The following is a 17,401-nucleotide window of genomic DNA, read 5'->3' as shown; positions in this document are numbered from 1 at the left end:
TTGCGGAGCACAGGCTCCGGACGCGCAGGCTCAGTGGCCATGGCTCACGGGCCCAGCCGCCGGCATGTGGGATCTTCCCGAACTGGGGCACGAACCCGTATCCCCTGCATTGGCAGGTGGACTCTCAACCACTGCGCCACCAGGGAAGCCCAGAAATACCTAGTCTTTAGGGTTTTTTTTTCTTCTTCTTCATTTTACGATGGCCTCTCGTTATTTGACAGGTGGTGCTAATGGTGGGGTTACTGTGTGCTTATGATGCACTCTACATGTATACCCTTACATAATTTATAACCTCATGTGTTGTGGGCTTTTATGATCGCCATTTAACAGTTTAGTTGTCAAAATACGTGCAAGACAAATTCATGAGTATACAAAATATTCTTGAGAGAAACTGAAGAAGACCCAAATAAATGGAGCAATTACTATGCTTATGGATTGGAAGATTTAATATGCTAAGATTTCAATTCTCCCTAAACTGACACAATGCAGTCCTAATCAAAATACCTGTAGACTTTTTTTAGTTAGAAATTTAAAAAACTTATCCTAAAACTTGCATAGAAAGTCAAAGAACTCATAGTAGTCTCAACAAATTTAAAAAACAACACAAAACATCTTGTTGGATCTCTTATATTACTTAATTTTAAGACATTATGAAGCTACAATAATCAAAAAACTATTGTAACTGCATAATATAGATATATGATAATACATAGATCATTGGAACAGACTACAGATTCAGAAATAGACACATAATTATACAATCAACAGATTTTTGACAAAGTCATCAAGGCCTTCAGTGAGGGAAGAAAAACCTTTTAATGAATGGTGTGGGACAATTTGACAGCCATGTACAAAAAGAAAGTGTTGATCTTTAGATCTTCTCTTTAGACACAGGAACAAATTAGAAATCATAGACCTAAATGTAAGTGCTAAAACTATGAAACTACATAATAAAACAAACAGGAGATATTCCCGGTAGTCTTGAGCATGGCAAAGATTTTGTAAAAAGAACACAAAAAGCTTGAACTGTAAAAGAAAAAAATTCTTACATTGGACTTCATAAAACTTTAAAACTTTTGCTCTTCATAAGACAATCTTATGAAAATGAAAAGAAAAACCGAGACTTAAGACCTAAGATAAAACATTTGGAAAATATAAATCTGACAGAGGACTTAAAACATTATGTAAAGAACTCTTTTTATTTGTTTTCTTATTGAAGAGAGACTATAAAAATATGAAAATAGATAAACTATTTGAACAAACACTTCACTAAGACATACAGATGGCAAATGAGCACATGGAAACATGCTCAACATATTAGCAATTAAGGGAATTATAATTAAAACCTCAATGACATACCACTACATTAGAATGTCTCAATTTAAAAGGACTACTGAAGCAAGTTTTTTTAAAGATGGGAAGTACCTAAAATTCTTATAAACTGCTAGTAAGTTTATAAAATGGTACAACTGTTTTGGAAAATGTTTTGACTTTTCCTTAAAAAGTTCAACATAAACCTACAAAATGACCCAGCCATTCCATTCCTAGGTATTTACCCAAGAAAAATGAAAACACATGTACACATATAGGCTCGTACAAAAATTTTTATAGCAACTTTACTTGTAATAAGTACACACTGGAAACAAAGGGTCCATCAAATAGTGAATGAATAAATGAATTGTGATATACTCACACAATGGAATAACAATCAGCAATAAACAGGAGTGAACTATTGATACATGCAACAACATAGGTGAATATCAAAATAAACATACTGATTGAATAAATCAGACAAAAATATGTTTTGTCTGTGTGATTCCATCTACATAAAATTCTAGAAAAAGTAAACTAATCTATAGCAATATAAAACAGTTGTTTTTGGATGGTGGTGGGGTGCTGTAAGAAGGAATTGATTTTAAGGGGCAAGAGGAAGCTTTTGGGTGTAATGTATATGTTCATTATTTTGATACTGGCGATGGTTTCACAATTGTGTACATATGTCAAGTTATCAATATATATACTTTAAACATGTGAAGGATCTGAACCACAATTATTCCTAAATAAATCTCTAAATATCTGAAAACATCAGAAAAAAATCACTCATTTTAATTTTGGCAAAGGCATATTTTCTGAATCTTTAAAATATTGTGTTTAGGTGATTAATATAATACTAACAAATTTTCTACCTTTTTTTAACACTATGAAATATTCCTAGTATCATTATAAATTCTTTTTAAACTTTCACGTTGAAAGAATCATACTGTAAAATTTGCATACATTGAAATGCACAGGTCTTAAATGTCTGTTTTGATAAGTTTGACAATTGTGTGTAACCATTTGAGCATAACTCTATCAAGATACAGAACATTTTCATTACCCCAGAAAATTCTCCATGCCCTCTTCTGGTCAAACTTCACTCCATGTAATTAATGACCTTTCTGATTTCTACAACTGTAAATCAGTTTTGTCTGTTTTTAAACATCATATGAATGGATATGTTCTCTTACATTATCTTCCAGCCTAGTGTTGAATTCTTTCCCTTAAGCTGGTGGGCTGGCCTTTATGATACCAGAAGCATCCAGTCCTGTAGTTACCCCTTTCTGCTTCACACTATCTCTTCCCAGACTCCCGCTCCACACACACAGGATGAGGCCAGATACCTGTGTGCCCCTCACAAGATGCTGGCCTAAAGTCCTGCTGCTTGCCTTTCTGTTTCAGCCTGTGCGAGCCAGCCCTTCTTAAACTGGGAACTGTGTTCTGTAAGTGTGTTGTTAGACCCCAAGTGCAATAGGAAATGTACAGAAGGTTTTGCATCATTACCTATACCTGAAGGGAGAGAGCAGCAGATGCCATTTGAACGGGGCCTGATTAGAGAACATGTTTGCCAACAGTGTACCTGATTGGCATCTGTGGCTTTGCAGCCAGACCATCTGTTTTTGCTAATGCAGCCTCAAGTGCGGTGCATAATGAGGTTAGGGTCAGGACTGTTTTGCCCAAGTCTGTGTCTTATGTGTGCCGCCTCCACCTAGGTAAACAGTTGGGGGAACTACCACGATCATCAGGGGAGGGGAAACTTCTCTGCAGAAATGTGTCAGGAAAAAAAGGGATAATGGACTCTATTTGTGTCTCTCTGGAGGGATCTTAAGGATGAGGAATGCAGAGCTAGAGCAGCAGTATATGGGCAGAGAGGGCAAGGGGCATGAGGTTTAGCAGTTAAAAATAGGTGGTTTCACAAGTGGGAAGAAGGAAGTCTAAAAATAAGGGAAAAATCAAGATGGACTGACAGGAAAAGAGGGAGACAGACATAAATATTTATGACTCTGGGATAATGTCTCAGCATTTATACAATGGAGACTCCCCTACTCCCAACCCACCCTCAGCTCATTAGGGTGGCTTTGTTTAGAATGCAGTAAAATAGTGCACTTTAGTCTAAATATAATCCAAGTACCTATGGATTTTATGATGATTCCCTCTCATCCTTGTGCCCACTGATTTCCTGCCTTCATGCCAAAGCCTGGGTAGGAGTCCTGATTCATTTAAACAATCTCTCTGCTTAAGCCTGGCCACAGAACTGGATTTAAAGTAGAAGGTTATTTGAAATTTTGCATTTTATTCTTGCTCTTATACAATATATTACATAAAATGTGCCTATATCAAATTTTATTCAACTTAGGAACACCCCCAAAGGATCACTGTTTGATACTATTTACATAGGTGTAGAGTAGCATTTCTCAGCAGTTCTTAATATTTTGACAAACATAAAGTACTCACTCCATTCATAATATTATTTGAAGTTTATAAATCAATTAGATAGTGTGACTAAAAACAAAGCAAAGCATAGCCAACTTCAGAGTATGCATTCTCAAACTACATCCTTGTGGTTCTGGTATGTCTCAGTATGTGGGTGAACCAAACCCTACCCCCCCAGTGGCCCAACAGCTCCTGACTTGAGGCTCAATGGATTAATAAGTGAGGCATCCAATGCAGGAATGTTTTTTGTTGTTGTTTTTTACAATTTATTGTTCAGGATTCCTTACTAGGTTAAGCTTTTATATTTAATATTCCTGTGTTAATCAATATATTATTTTTTTAGAAAACTATATTCTGAATATGTACAGCTTTGATCATTTTCTTAAAGTATGTGTTTGTCATTCAGAATAATCATGGCTGGAGGAGGTTTGCCCTATTGAAGTCAGAATACCCAGCACCCTCTGAATACTCCCCCAGCAGCAGATATACCTTCTTCATGGACTGAGCTGCAGATTACAGCCTGGTGATGGAGCAGCTCCCTGGGTCCTCCCTGTCACAGGCTTTTGAACATCTGCCTTTTCACACATGCACATTGATACCCAACTGCTTTTTGTTGAAATTCAAATTTAGCCCTGAGTGGATGAGCATTTTGAGCTATGACGTGGTTTGCTGTCTTTGTTTAGTAGGTTTGTGTATTTGCTGGATATTTCAATGCCTTTTGTCTTTATTAATTTATAAAAATAAGTTTATTATGGGGGAAATGAAAGTGCCTACACCAGCATTAAACAGAACAGTACTTATAATCTCAACCTAATTGAGATCATTGTTAGATGGGCTGAAGCTGTGACTTTTTAGCCTCAGTTAGATGCTTAATGAATTGAGCTGGCTGACTATATTAATTATGAAAAAAAGGAACAAAATTAAAATTTAGAAAAAGCGAAAGGTTGGAAATACTTGTTGAAGATTGTTTCTATAAGGCAAAATATTATTAAGAATTTTATAGTGTTTAGTTTCATGGGAATAACCTACCCTCCCCCACCCAGAGACACACACAAAGTTCTTCCCTTTGACTTTCAAAAAGTCACTTTTAAACATATTTTAAGGACACGTTGAATAACAAAGATAGGAATTGCTTGTATATCTTTCTCTTTAAAAGTTAGTCTAAAAAATCACAACCTAATTTGTATGCTTGGTGTCGAGCATCTTTTGCACAACACATTATTAATAAATAGATGATGTCACCATATGTTTTTCCTTCATGCCAAAAGTGATATTCAACGTATTTAGCAACCAATATAGACATACTGGTTCTATGGTCCTATTGATTTGGAGAGAAGAAATTCCTTGAGATGATACTGTGTTATATTGATATTTTACAAATCTCCTTAAAGACACAATATAATTATTGCATTCAGTACATGCTCAATAAATGCTATAAAAGTATGCTAAGAGTTTTGTGTATAGCTCTTTACCAGAGGAGAATATTTCAAGTCAATTCTATGCTACAGGAATTTGTAATTGCTAATCTAGTCTCTGTAAATGTAATTGCAGCTGTAAAACTTGGAAGAATTCTCTTTCCTTTGCATAACTTGGCTTTTTAATTAAGAGATTGATAAGGCTATAATGATTTCCTTTTTTCTGGGGTCGTAGACTCTGTTACTCCAGCCTCTCTCTCTTCATCACCATAAAGCCTTGCATGTTCTCTAAGTCCTGAGTTCTTAGCTCTTCTTAATCACAATATTGAAACTAACAAGTCAATTTCACCAACTCTAATCATGGATTCGATTTCCAGAAGGCTTTCCAGTGGGAAGACTGTGGTCATGACATTGACTAGATGGAGTTTTTTGTCACCAAAAGTACTTATCAAATGGGAAAACTGACTGTTAATTTTGTGTGTTTGCTTGACTGGGCCACAGGTGTCCAGATATTTGGTCAAACACTATTTTGTGAGGGAGTTTTGGAATGAGTTTAACATTTAAATCAATAGGCTGAGTAAAACAGATTGCCCTCCCTAATGTGAGTGGACCTTATCCAATCAGTTGGAGACCTAAATAGAGCAAAAAGTTGATCCTTTCCCCAAATTGAAGGGAATTTCCTCCTGCTTGACTGCCTAGAGCTGAGACGTCAGTTTTTCCTGCTTTTGAAATTGAACTGAAGCATCAGCTTTCCTGGGTCGTGAGACCTGTTAACTTCACTAATCATGTGAGCTAGTTCCTCATAATAAATCTTTTTCTGCATATCATACAGCCCACTGGTTCTTTTTCTCTAGAGAATCCTAATACTCCGACATTGACAGATAGAAACATTTTTTTTTGCTCAGAAACTGTCTACAAATCCAAAGTCCAAACAACTTGAAAATGATAACAATCATTTATTTACATTTGAAGCCCTTCTAAAAGCATGTGATCAGTCCCCCATACTACTGCAGCTACCTCTCTGGTCATGGCTACACTCCACATTGTTTTCAGCCACAAAAATAACCCGTGAGCCTTTTACATGTGGACAGATTCCATGCTTGTTTTACTATGACATCACAGAGGGCAACACAATGCAAGAACCACAGAAGAACAGCTGAATTCAATAGCTCTCATCTTTAAACCAGAAAGCCACGTTCCTTGTCTTAATGAGTAGGTCTGCTGGACTTCAGGCTAGAGCTATCCTTGGAGTGATCATGAAATCCACCTCCTAATGATTTCTCTTCTTACACTTGGGATCCCGCAGGTGGCAGTCATGACATTAAGGCATTTCTACATTTTTACCAGAGAAGGAAATTAGAACTATCTGGGAGAGAAACACATGTAGACACCTAGGATTGTCAAGGAGGAGGCTTGAACACATCAAAATTTAAGGTTCTAAGGATTAAGTTTACATTTTTCAAATTATTAACCTTAATGTCTAATCTTTCTAGCTACATAACTTATACATTTTGTGCCACTGTTGTGAAACAGTATGTTACAGATTCATTGAAATATAAAAGCATCTTTCTCTAGCTTTTTATCTGAGGCTCATAAATACCTCTCACAGTAAATGTTTGTCAAGCTCAGTTTTGAAGTTTTAGTTTCATCTTTGATTCATCCCTTTCACCAAGCCCTCAGATGATCAGTTCTATTGATTTTTTTCTTCTAAATGCCTCGTTTTATTCCATTTGACTCTACAATGAGAAATGGTGGCTTAATGGTTTAAAAGTATTTCTGGACAAGTAGATCCTGAGGTTAGAATGGTGATGCCAAAGACCATAATCTGTGTGTGTGTGTGTATGTGTGTTTGTGTGCGTGTGTTACCTCCCATATCACATTTATGATTTTGTGGTTAGTACATAATAAATACTTCTAAAATTTTTATTTTAGAGATTTATTAAAACAGCCACTAGACTTACTGTTCTCTTAATACTTTACATAAAGCAGTATGTAAAGTATACTTTACATAAGCAGTAAGCCCTGATCTAACGAACCTGAAGTGAGGCCTGCCTGATTATGAGGCAGAAGGCCTAAAAAACACACAGAGAAATACCTAATATCCTCTATTTTGTACAGGTTAGGTCTGATTGAGCTAAAGATTTCATTTATAAGTTAATGATGATAAGCAATGGTCACTTTAAGGTCACAAATCACCTCTTAAATCATTAGCAATTGATACTATTGTATTTAATAAACAATTTAGATTTAATAGAGTTTTAGAGTTAATTTCATTTTTTATGCATTATAATTATTAGAAAATTAAGAACATATAGCTAGCTTGCATAGAATGTCTCTAAAAAGAATGTTCCCAAGTGTCTCATTCTTAAAGCTTTCTGGACAAACAGGAGTTTTCTGTAATAGATAAGTTTCTTTGCTCATCCAAATCATTAGATGCAATATTTATTCATAAATAAAAATGTAGCTTAGAAATGCAGTTTCCTTTTGAGTACACCATTAAGAGCAAAATTTAATGTCTTATGGCTTGTCCCAGAGAAGCTACATAGGTAGGGAAATACCAGGTCCAGGTCCTTTGCCCTCTTTGCAGAGTGCCAGGTGCTGGGCTGCCGTAGGGGCGGAGGTGACATTTGCAGGTTAAGTCAGGCAGATAACATGAGAAACATATCCACACAGGAAGAGGTCACCCAGGGAAGGGTAGGGCTCCAAGCCTTGGCAAGGTGTTGGTGAATCAAGCACATACTGGATGAGGAAATCATTTTTGGAATGGAATGAGAAACCCAATTATAGAACCAAGGCACATTGCTGGGGGCCAGTCCAGGCTTATTTGAGGCTTAAGTATGATTAGAGAACCTACTAATAACAGTTCTCATTTATTTTGTGTTTACCATGTATTGTACTAACCACAATGCTAAGTATTTTACACATATTAACCTTCTCTGATCATTGCAAAAGCTCAATAGAGTAGAAAGTCCATTATATGGATGAGTGAACTGAACTTCTGTGTGCACTCCTTCCTGAGGTCACACTAAATGGAAGACTTGAATCAAAAAGTCTATGCCTCCAGGGGCTTCCCTGGTGGCGCAGTGGTTGAGAGTCCACCTGCCAATGCAGGGGATACGGGTTCGTGCCCCGGTCCGGGAAGATCCCACATGCCGCGGAGCGGCTGGGCCCGTGAGCCATGGCCACTGAGCCTGCGCGTCCGGAGCCTGTGCTCCGCAACGGGAGAGGCCACAACAGTGAGAGGCCCGCGTACTGCAAACAAAACAAAACAAAAAGGCTATGCCTCCAGAGCACTGCATGTAGGGTGTGATGTGAGCATATGTGTGCTTGAGGGTATGTGTGAGTACATGTGTGTGAATCAGGAACCAGGGTGACTGTGTATATGTGTATGAACGTGTGTAGCTGAGTATGTGTGTGTTTGTTGGGGTGGGGGGTGCGAATGCATATATAGGGCAGAATGGAAAGGAACCCAGCAGTTCCCTTCTGGTCACTGAGAGACTGAAACTCAAGAACAGAGTGAGGAACCACTGGGCACCTTGATCTCAGGTCAGACTAAGGACAAGAGTGACCAGTGCTCAGTAAGCTGGGGCGCCCAGCTCAGAGAACTCACCTGTGTTTTACTTCTTGTTGAAAGTCAGAATAGGTTTGGGACCCAGGACGTGAAGAAATGTGAAACTTGCCGGTAAATGGCTATACCAGGTTACATAGGCAGTTCCTCATTCTAGAATAATTTAAATAGGAAACTAGCAGCTTCAGATTACAGTTTCCAGAATAATAACCAACCCCGATTCTGTGGTTTTCCAAGTTCTCTCAATCTCAAAGCGTTTCCTGAAATTCTACAAATAGAAATCTAAAAGTAAAATGAAATAAAGCAGAAAAAGGAAGACATGCCATAATCTTATTCAAACACAAAGGCTCCTGAGGATACAAATTGCTTTATATGTCTGGTATAGTATCTAGCACAGAGTGGGACACATCTAAGACTCAGTATAAGCTCTCTTTGTGTCTGCAGTTTATATAGACTCTGTTCTCATTTTAGAGTGATGAAGGCCTAAGATTTGGTGCTCATGATTTTATAGAAACCATTTCCAGGATTGATTTGTGTTTTTGTTTGTTTGTTTCCATTTACAGACAGGTTTTATTCATGTTTTAAGAAGATATTACAAAATTCATATCCAATTGCACAACCATGTGTTCTTTTGGCCATTTATTTAAACAAGAGGAAAACAGACACATGCTAAAGGATATGAAGAGCACAAAAGAGCACAGAGTGGTATGTTAGCAGCTCCATCCTATAGGTAACTGGTATCAAGTTTTTCTTCTTTCTTTCCAGAAATGTTTTGCGTAAATACACATATGTATTCTTTTTTTTTCCTCATTTAAAGTTATTTTATTATGATGAACAGATATTTGGACAATGTAAAACTCCACTTCTTATACAAACAACTCCAATAATCTCTCAGTTTACCATGTAAATACATATTTAAACAATTTAAAAACACATTGACTACATAAATTTTATTTGTTACTGCTCAAAAGGAAGGACTTATTTTTGTGCCTAAAGTTTTTCTTTTTTTTTACATCTTTATTGGAGTATAATTGCTTTACAATGGTGTGTTAGTTTCTGCTTTATAACAAAGTGAATCAGTTATACATATGCCTATGTTCCCATATCTCTTCCCTCTTGTGTCTCCCTCCCTCCCACCCTCCCTATCCCACCCCTCTAGGTGGTCACAAAGCACCGAGCTGATCTCCCTGTGCTATGCAGCTGCTTCCCACTAGCTACCTATTTTATGTTTGGTAGTGTATATATGTCCATGCACTCTCTCACTTTGTAACAGCTTACCCTTTCCCCTCCCCATATCCTCAAGTTGTTATTCCTGCTTTAACCCAGGTTCTTCATGACATTCTTTTTTTTCTTAAATTCCATATATATGTGTTAGCATAAGGTATTTGTCTTTCTCTCTCTGACTTACTACACTCTGTATGACAGACTCTAGGTCCATCCACCTCATTACAAATAGCTCAATTTCATTTCTTTTTATGGCTGAGTAATATTCCATTGTATATATGTGCCACATCTTCTTTATCCATTCATCCAATGATGGACACTTAGGTTGTTTCCATCTCTGGGCTATTGTAAATAGAGCTGCAATGAATATTTTGCTACATGACTCTTTTTGAATTATGGTTTTCTCAGGGTATATGCCCAGTAGTGGGATTGCTGGGTCATATGGTAGTTCTATTTGTAGTTTTCTAAGGAACCTCCATACTGTTCTCCATAGTGGCTGTACCAATTCACATTCCCACCAGCAGTGCAAGAGTGTTCCCTTTCCTCCACACCCACTCCAGCATTTATTGTTTATAGATTTTATGATGATGGCCATTCTGACTGGTGTAAGATGATATCTCATTGTAGTTTTGATTTGCATTTCTCTAATGATTAATGATGTTGAGCATTCTTTCATGTGTTTGTTGGCAGTCTGTATATCTTCTTTGGAGAAATGTCTATTTAGGTCTTCTGTCCATTTTCGGATTGGGTTGTTTGTTTTTTTGTTATTGAGCTGCATGAGCTGCTTGTAAATTTTGGAGATTAATCCTTTGTCAGTTGCTTCATTTGCAAATATTCTCCCATTCTGAGGGTTGTCTTTTGGTCTTGTTTATGGTTTCCTTTGCTGTGCAAAAGCTTAGAAGTTTCATTAGGTCTCATTTGTTTATTTTTGTTTTTATTTCCATTTCTCTAGGAGGTGGGTCAAAAAGGATCTTGCTATGATTTATGTCATAAAGTGTTCTGCCTATGTTTTCCTCTAAGAGTTTGATAGTTTCTGGCCTTACATTTAGGTCTTTAATCCATTTTGAGCTTATTTTTGTGTATGGTGTTAGGGAGTGATCTAATGCCATACTTTTACATGTACCTGTCCAGTTTTCCCAGCACCACTTATTGAAGAGGCTGTCCTTTCTTCACTGTACATTCCTGCCTCCTTTATCAAAGATAAGGTGACCATATGTGCATGGGTTTATCTCTGGGCTTTCTATCCTGTTCTATTGATCTATCTTTCTGTTTCTGTGCCAGTACCATACTGTCCTGATTACTGTAGCTTTGCAGTATAGTCTGCAGTCAGGGAGCCTGATTCCTCCAGCTCCGTTTTTCATTCTCAAGATTGCTTTGGCTATTCGGGGTCTTTTGCGTTTCCATACAAATTGTGAAATTTTTTGTTCTACTTCTGTGAAAAATGCCATTGGTAGTTTCATAGGGATTGCATTGAATCTGTAGATTGCTTTGGGTAATAGAGTCATTTTCACAATGTTGATTCTTCCAATCCAAGAACATGGTATAGCTCTCCACCTATTTGTATCATTTTTAATTTCTTTCATCAGTGTCTTATAGTTTTCTGCATACAGGTCTTTCGTCTCCTTAGGTAGGTTTACTCCTAGATATTTTATTATTTTCATTGCAGTGGTAAATGGGAGTGTTTTCTTGATTTCACTTTCCGATTTCTCATCATTAGTGTATAGGAATGCCAGATATTTCTGTGCATTAATTTTGTATCCTGCTACTTTAGCAAATTCATTGATTAGCTGTAGTAGTTTTCTGGTAGCATCTTTAGGATTCTCTATGTATAGTATCATGTCATCTGCAAACAGTGACAGCTTTACTTCTCCTTTTCTGATTTGGATTCCTTTAATTTCCTTTTGTTCTCTGATTGCTGTGGCTAAAACTTCCAAAAGTATGTTGAATAAGAGTGGTGAGAATGGGCAACCTTATCTTGTTCCTCATCTTAATGGAAATGCTTTCATTTTTTCACCATTGAGGACGATGTTGGCTGTCGGTTTGTCATATATGGCCTATATTATGTTGAGAAAAGTTCCCTCTATGCCTACTTTCTGCAGGGTTTTTATCATAAATGGGTGTTGAATTTTGTCAAAAGCTTTCTCTGCATCTATTGAGATGATCATATGGTTTTTCTCCTTCAATTTGTTAATATGGTGTATCACATTGAATGATTTGCTTATATTGAAGAATCCTTTCATTCCTGGAATAAACCCCACTTGATCATGGTGTATGATACTTTTAATGTGCTGTTGGATTCTGTTTGCTAGTATTTTGTTGAGGATTTTTGCATCTATGTTCATCAGTGATATTGGCCTGTAGTTTTCTTTCTTTGTGAAATCCTTGTCTGGTTTTGGTATCAAGGTGATGGTGACCTCGAGGAATGAGTTTGGAAGTGTGCCTCCCTCCGCTATATTTTGGAAGAGTTTGAGAAGGTTAGGTGTTAGCGCTTCTCTAAATGTTTGATAGAATTCGCCTGTGAAGCCATCTCGTCCTGGACTTTTGTTTGTTGGAAGATTTTTAATTACAGTTTCAATTTCAGTGCTTGTGATTGGTCTGTTCATATTTTCTATTTCTTCCTGATCCAGTCTTGGCAGGTTGTGCATTTCTAAGAATTTGTCCATTTCTTCCAGGTTGTCCCTTTTATTGGCATAGAGTTGCTTGTAGTAATCTCTCATGATCTTTTGTATTTCTGCAGTGTCAGTTGTTACCTCTCCTTTTTCATTTCTAATTCTATTGATTTGAGTCTTCTCCCTTTTTTTCTTAATGAGTCTGGCTAATGGTTTATCAATTTTGTTTATCTTCTCAAAGAACCAGCTTTTAGTTTTATTGATCTTTGCTATTTTTTCCTTCATTTCTTTTTCACTTATTTTTGATCTGATTTTTATGATTTCTTTCCTTCTGCTAACTTTGGGTTTTCTTTGTTCTTCTTTCTCTAATACCTTTAGGTGCAAGGTCAGGTGGTTTATTCAAGATGATTCCTGTTTCTTAAGGTAGGATTGTATTGCTATAAACTTCCCTCTTAGAATTGCTCTTGCTGCATCCCATAAGTTTTGGGTCATCTTGTCTCCACTGTCATTTGTTTCTAGGTATTTTTTATTTCCTCTTTGATTTCTTCATTGATCACTTCGTTTTTAAGTAGTGTATTGTTTCGCCTCCATGTGTTTGTATTTTTTACAGATCTTTTCCTGTAATTGATTTCTAGTCTCATAGTGTTGTGGTCAGAAAAGATAGTTGATATAATTTCAATTTTCTTAAATTTACCAAAGCTTGATTTGTGACCCAAGAGATTATCTATCCTTGAGAATGTTCCATGAGCACTTGAGAAAAATGTGTATTCTGTTGTTTTTGGATGGAATGTCCTATAAATATCAATTAAGTCCATCTTGTTTAATGTATCATTTAAAGCTTGTGTTTCCTTATTTATTTTCATTTTGGATGATCTATCCATTGGTGAAAGTGGGGTGTTAAAGTCCCCTACTATGATTGTGTTACTGTCGATTTCCCCTTTTATGGCTGTTCATGTTTGCCTTATGTATTGAGGTGCTCCTATGTTGGGTGCATAAATGTTTACAATTGTTATATCTTCTTCTTGAATCGATCCCTTGATCATTATATAGTGTCCTTCTTTGTCTCTTCTAATAGTCTTTATTTTAAAGTCCATTTTGTCTGATATGAGAATTGCTACTCCAGCTTTCTTTTTGTTTGCATTTTCATGGAATATCTTATTCCATCCCCTCACTTTCAGTCTGTATGTGTCTCTAGGTCTGAAGTGGGTCTCTTGTAGACAGCATATATATGGGTATTGTTTTTGTATCCATTCAGCCAGTCTGTGTCTTTTGGTGGGAGCATTTAATCCATTTACATTTAAGGTAATTATTGATATGTATGTTCCTATTCTCATTTTCTTAATTGTTTTGGGTTTGTTATTATAGGTCTTTTCCTTCTTTTGTGTTTCTTGCCTAGAGAAGATGCTTTAGCATTTGTTGTAAAGCTGGTTTGGTGGTGCTGGAGTCTCTCAGCTTTTGCTTCTCTGTAAGGTTTTTAATTTCCCCATCAAATCTGAATGAGGTCCTTGCTGGGTAGAGTAATCTTGGTTGTAGGTTTTTCTCCTTCATCACTTTAAATATGTCCTGCCAGTCCCTTCTGGCTTGCAGAATTTCTGCTGAAAAATCAGCTGTTAACCTTATGGAGATTCCCTTGTGTGTTATTTGTTGTTTTTCCCTTGTTGATTTAAATATGTTTTCTTTGTATTTAATTTTTGACAGTATGATTAATATGTGTCTTGGTGTGTTTCTTTTGGATTTATCCTGTATGGGACTCTCTGTGCTTCCTGGACTTGATTAACTATTTCCTTTCCCATATTAGGGAAATTTTCAACTATAATCTCTTCAAATATTTTCAGTCACTTTCTATTTCTCTTCTTCTTCTGGAACCCCTATAATTTGAATGTTGGTGCATTTAATATTGTCCCAGATGTCTCTGAAACTGTCCTCAGTTCTTTTCATTCTTTTTTCTTTATTCTGTTCTACAATAGTTGTTTTCACTATTTTATCTTCCAGGTCATTTATCCGTTCTTCTGCCTCAGTTATTCTGGTATTGATCCTTTCTAGAGTATTTTTAATTTCATTTATTGTGTTGTTTATCATTGCTTGTTTCATCTTTAGTTCTTCTAGCCTTGTTAAATGTTTCTTGCATTTTCTCTATTTTATTTCCAAGATTTTGGATCATCTTTACTATCATTATTCTGAATTCTTTTTCATGTAGACTGCCTATTTCCTCTTCATTTGTTAGGTCTTGTGGGTTTTTATCTTGCTCCTTCATCTGCTTTGTGTCTTTCTGTCTTCTCATTTTGCTTAACTTACTGTGTTTGGGGTCTCCTTTTTGCAGGCTGCAGGTTCATAGTTCCCATTGTTTTTGGTGTCTGTCCCCAGTGGCTAAGGTTGGTTCAGTGGGTTGGGTAGGCTTCCTGGTGGAGGGAACTAGTGCCTGTGTTCTGGTGGATGAGGCTGGATCTTGTCTTTCTGGTGGGCAGGTCCACGTCTGGTGGTGTGTTTTGGGGTGTCTGTGGACTTATTATGATTTTAGGTAGCCTCTCTGCTAGTGGGTGGTGTTGTGTTCCTGTCTTGCTAGTTGTTTGGCATAGGGTGTCCAGCACTGTAGCTTCTGGTCATTGAGTGAAGCTGGGTGTTGGTGTTGAGATGGAGATCTATGGGAGATTTTTGCCATTTGATATTATGTGGAGCTGGGAGGTCTCTTGTGGACCAGTGTCCTGAAGTTGGCTCTCTCACCTCAGAGGCACAGCCCTGACTCCTGGCTGCAGCACCAAGAGCCTTTCATCCACACAGTGTCACCTAAGCAAGCAGGAAATCCACAGCCATTCTTTCCTTCTTAGTTTTCCTGTCAAAGGAGAGAAAAGTGCTTGACAAGGTAGGTCAGCCCAGACGGTCACGGGCGCTGGCTCCGACTTCCACCCGAAAGAGGCAACCTGGAGCTTCTCAGCCCCAGACATGTGCCCTAGCAGTGCCGGGATCACCCGCGCCAAAAGCCCCAGAAAGGCCGCGAGCCATCCCCGCCACTCTGCGAACCCCTGATTTGTTTTTTTATTGAACTAAACTAAAAACCTGAATATTCATCTGATATAGAAAAATAATACTGCCTACAACAGATGTTTGGTATAAATTAAAAAGCTATTCCTAAATCATAAAAATCCATTTGAGCTTTATATGATTGTAATGAAATACAAAGTTCTATCAAACACCCAAATTTAATTTATTAGTAACTGAAACTGACAATGTGCCAAGGATGTTGATTAATTAACATGATTTTGCAAGCCAGGCATGGACTATGAGTGATTCTTTTTGAAAATTTCCATAAAGATTGCAAAAAGAAACCTAGCTCTGTGATTTGCCCTATTGTTGGAAGAAGCTCAAATGGAATATGTTTTAATTATGGTAGCAAGCACTATCTCCCCTCCTATTTCATTCTTCAAATTTACTCAGACATGACTATAATTTGGAAACATTCAGGATATATAAATTCTTTATTCTTATTCTTTCACCTCTTGTTTGTACTTCAGATAATTCAAAAAGCAGGATTTAATTGAAAGTTTGACACTGTTTTGGTCATCACTAAACAATTCAAATATCTGTCTTATGGAAATGGAATTCTCTTTGATGAGTAAATAAGTCTAATAGCATTTGATGATCTTGCAAATTCCAGGACTTGAGCTTTGCAATGATTTATTCTGAAGTGGTAAAAATGCATTATCTTCAGTTAACTACTAAGATAATACGTATTAAACTGAGGAGAAGAACTAGAAATGGTAATGAAATAATTTCTTTTGTCATCTACATATTTTGAGGGAAATATCCAATGCATTGCCAATGATATTTTTGTTTATAGAGGTACAAAGTTAAATGGAACATGTCAATGATTTGACATCATTGTCTAAACTAGAGGAAGTTTAAGTAGCTTATGGAATGTGAAACAGTATTACTATATCCTGTAGATATATCATGTATTGCATTTTCTAGTGGTCTAGATTCCCATGTTATCATTCACTATTTTATGCCAAGGAGGTTCAAGGTGTTTTCTGGTTAAGAAACCTTTCCAGAAACAAAGATGGTTCCAGAATTATAGGCTTTGTCAATAAACCCAATGTGTGTGTGTGTGTGTGTGTGTGGTGAATCAGCATGCTTTTTTGGGAAATTTGTAACATGCCAGACAGAGGGGATACATGATGAGCAGTGTGTCATGTCCTCAAAGATTTCAATGCCCAGTGGAAAACACGGATGATCAATCCAGAATACTGGTCCACAATGTATTTTCTATACTTCTTAAAGCCAAAAAGACTCTGAAAACTGGTAGATTGTTTTTCTATTTTTTTTAATTTATCCCACTTAATGTGAATATTTATATAATTCATTGCTAAAATATTACTCTATTTGATTACAAGGTGCTGCTGCAGATACCACTGCAAATTTTATATAATGTCCAGGATATGTACCACATTATCTTTCTAAAGTGTGAAAAATTGGAAGTTCCAAAACACTTGGCCCTTAAAATTTCAGATAAGAGTTACAGATCTGAACAACATGGTAAGTGATTCACACAGTGTTACGGAGCAGAGAGGAGAGACAGGGATACATCCCAGATAGGGATAGGGTGGGGGGAAGGGCTGGGGAGAAGGAGGAAGTGACACTTGAGTTGTCTCACTAAGATCCATATGACTTAGAACTGGAAGACAATGTGAAGGGGAAGAGGTGCATCTGCACAGATAACACTTTGTGCACTAACTGTTGTCAGGTAGAGAAAGAGAGACATTCTGAATTTTCATTACTTTGTAACACACTATCTCAATATTTTGTGTCCTAAAACAACAATGATCATTCACTTGCTCATA

At 36.9% G+C, this 17,401-nt stretch overlaps 1 long non-coding RNA gene across 1 annotated transcript; it reads left to right on the top strand.

Annotated features, from left to right (window-relative positions):
• Positions 1-6,374: 6,374 nt before the first annotated feature.
• On the top strand, positions 6,375-16,293 carry LOC141279250 (uncharacterized). The gene is made up of 3 exons (XR_012333221.1): positions 6,375-6,471; positions 9,297-9,438; positions 16,219-16,293. It is a non-coding gene; the product is annotated as an uncharacterized lncRNA (long non-coding RNA).
• Positions 16,294-17,401: the final 1,108 nt, after the last annotated feature.

The sequence above is a fragment of the Tursiops truncatus genome, chromosome 8, assembly GCF_011762595.2.
Source record: "Tursiops truncatus isolate mTurTru1 chromosome 8, mTurTru1.mat.Y, whole genome shotgun sequence".
Taxonomy (NCBI): Eukaryota; Metazoa; Chordata; class Mammalia; order Artiodactyla; family Delphinidae; genus Tursiops; species Tursiops truncatus.
This window is presented reverse-complemented; position numbering and strand designations above follow the sequence as displayed.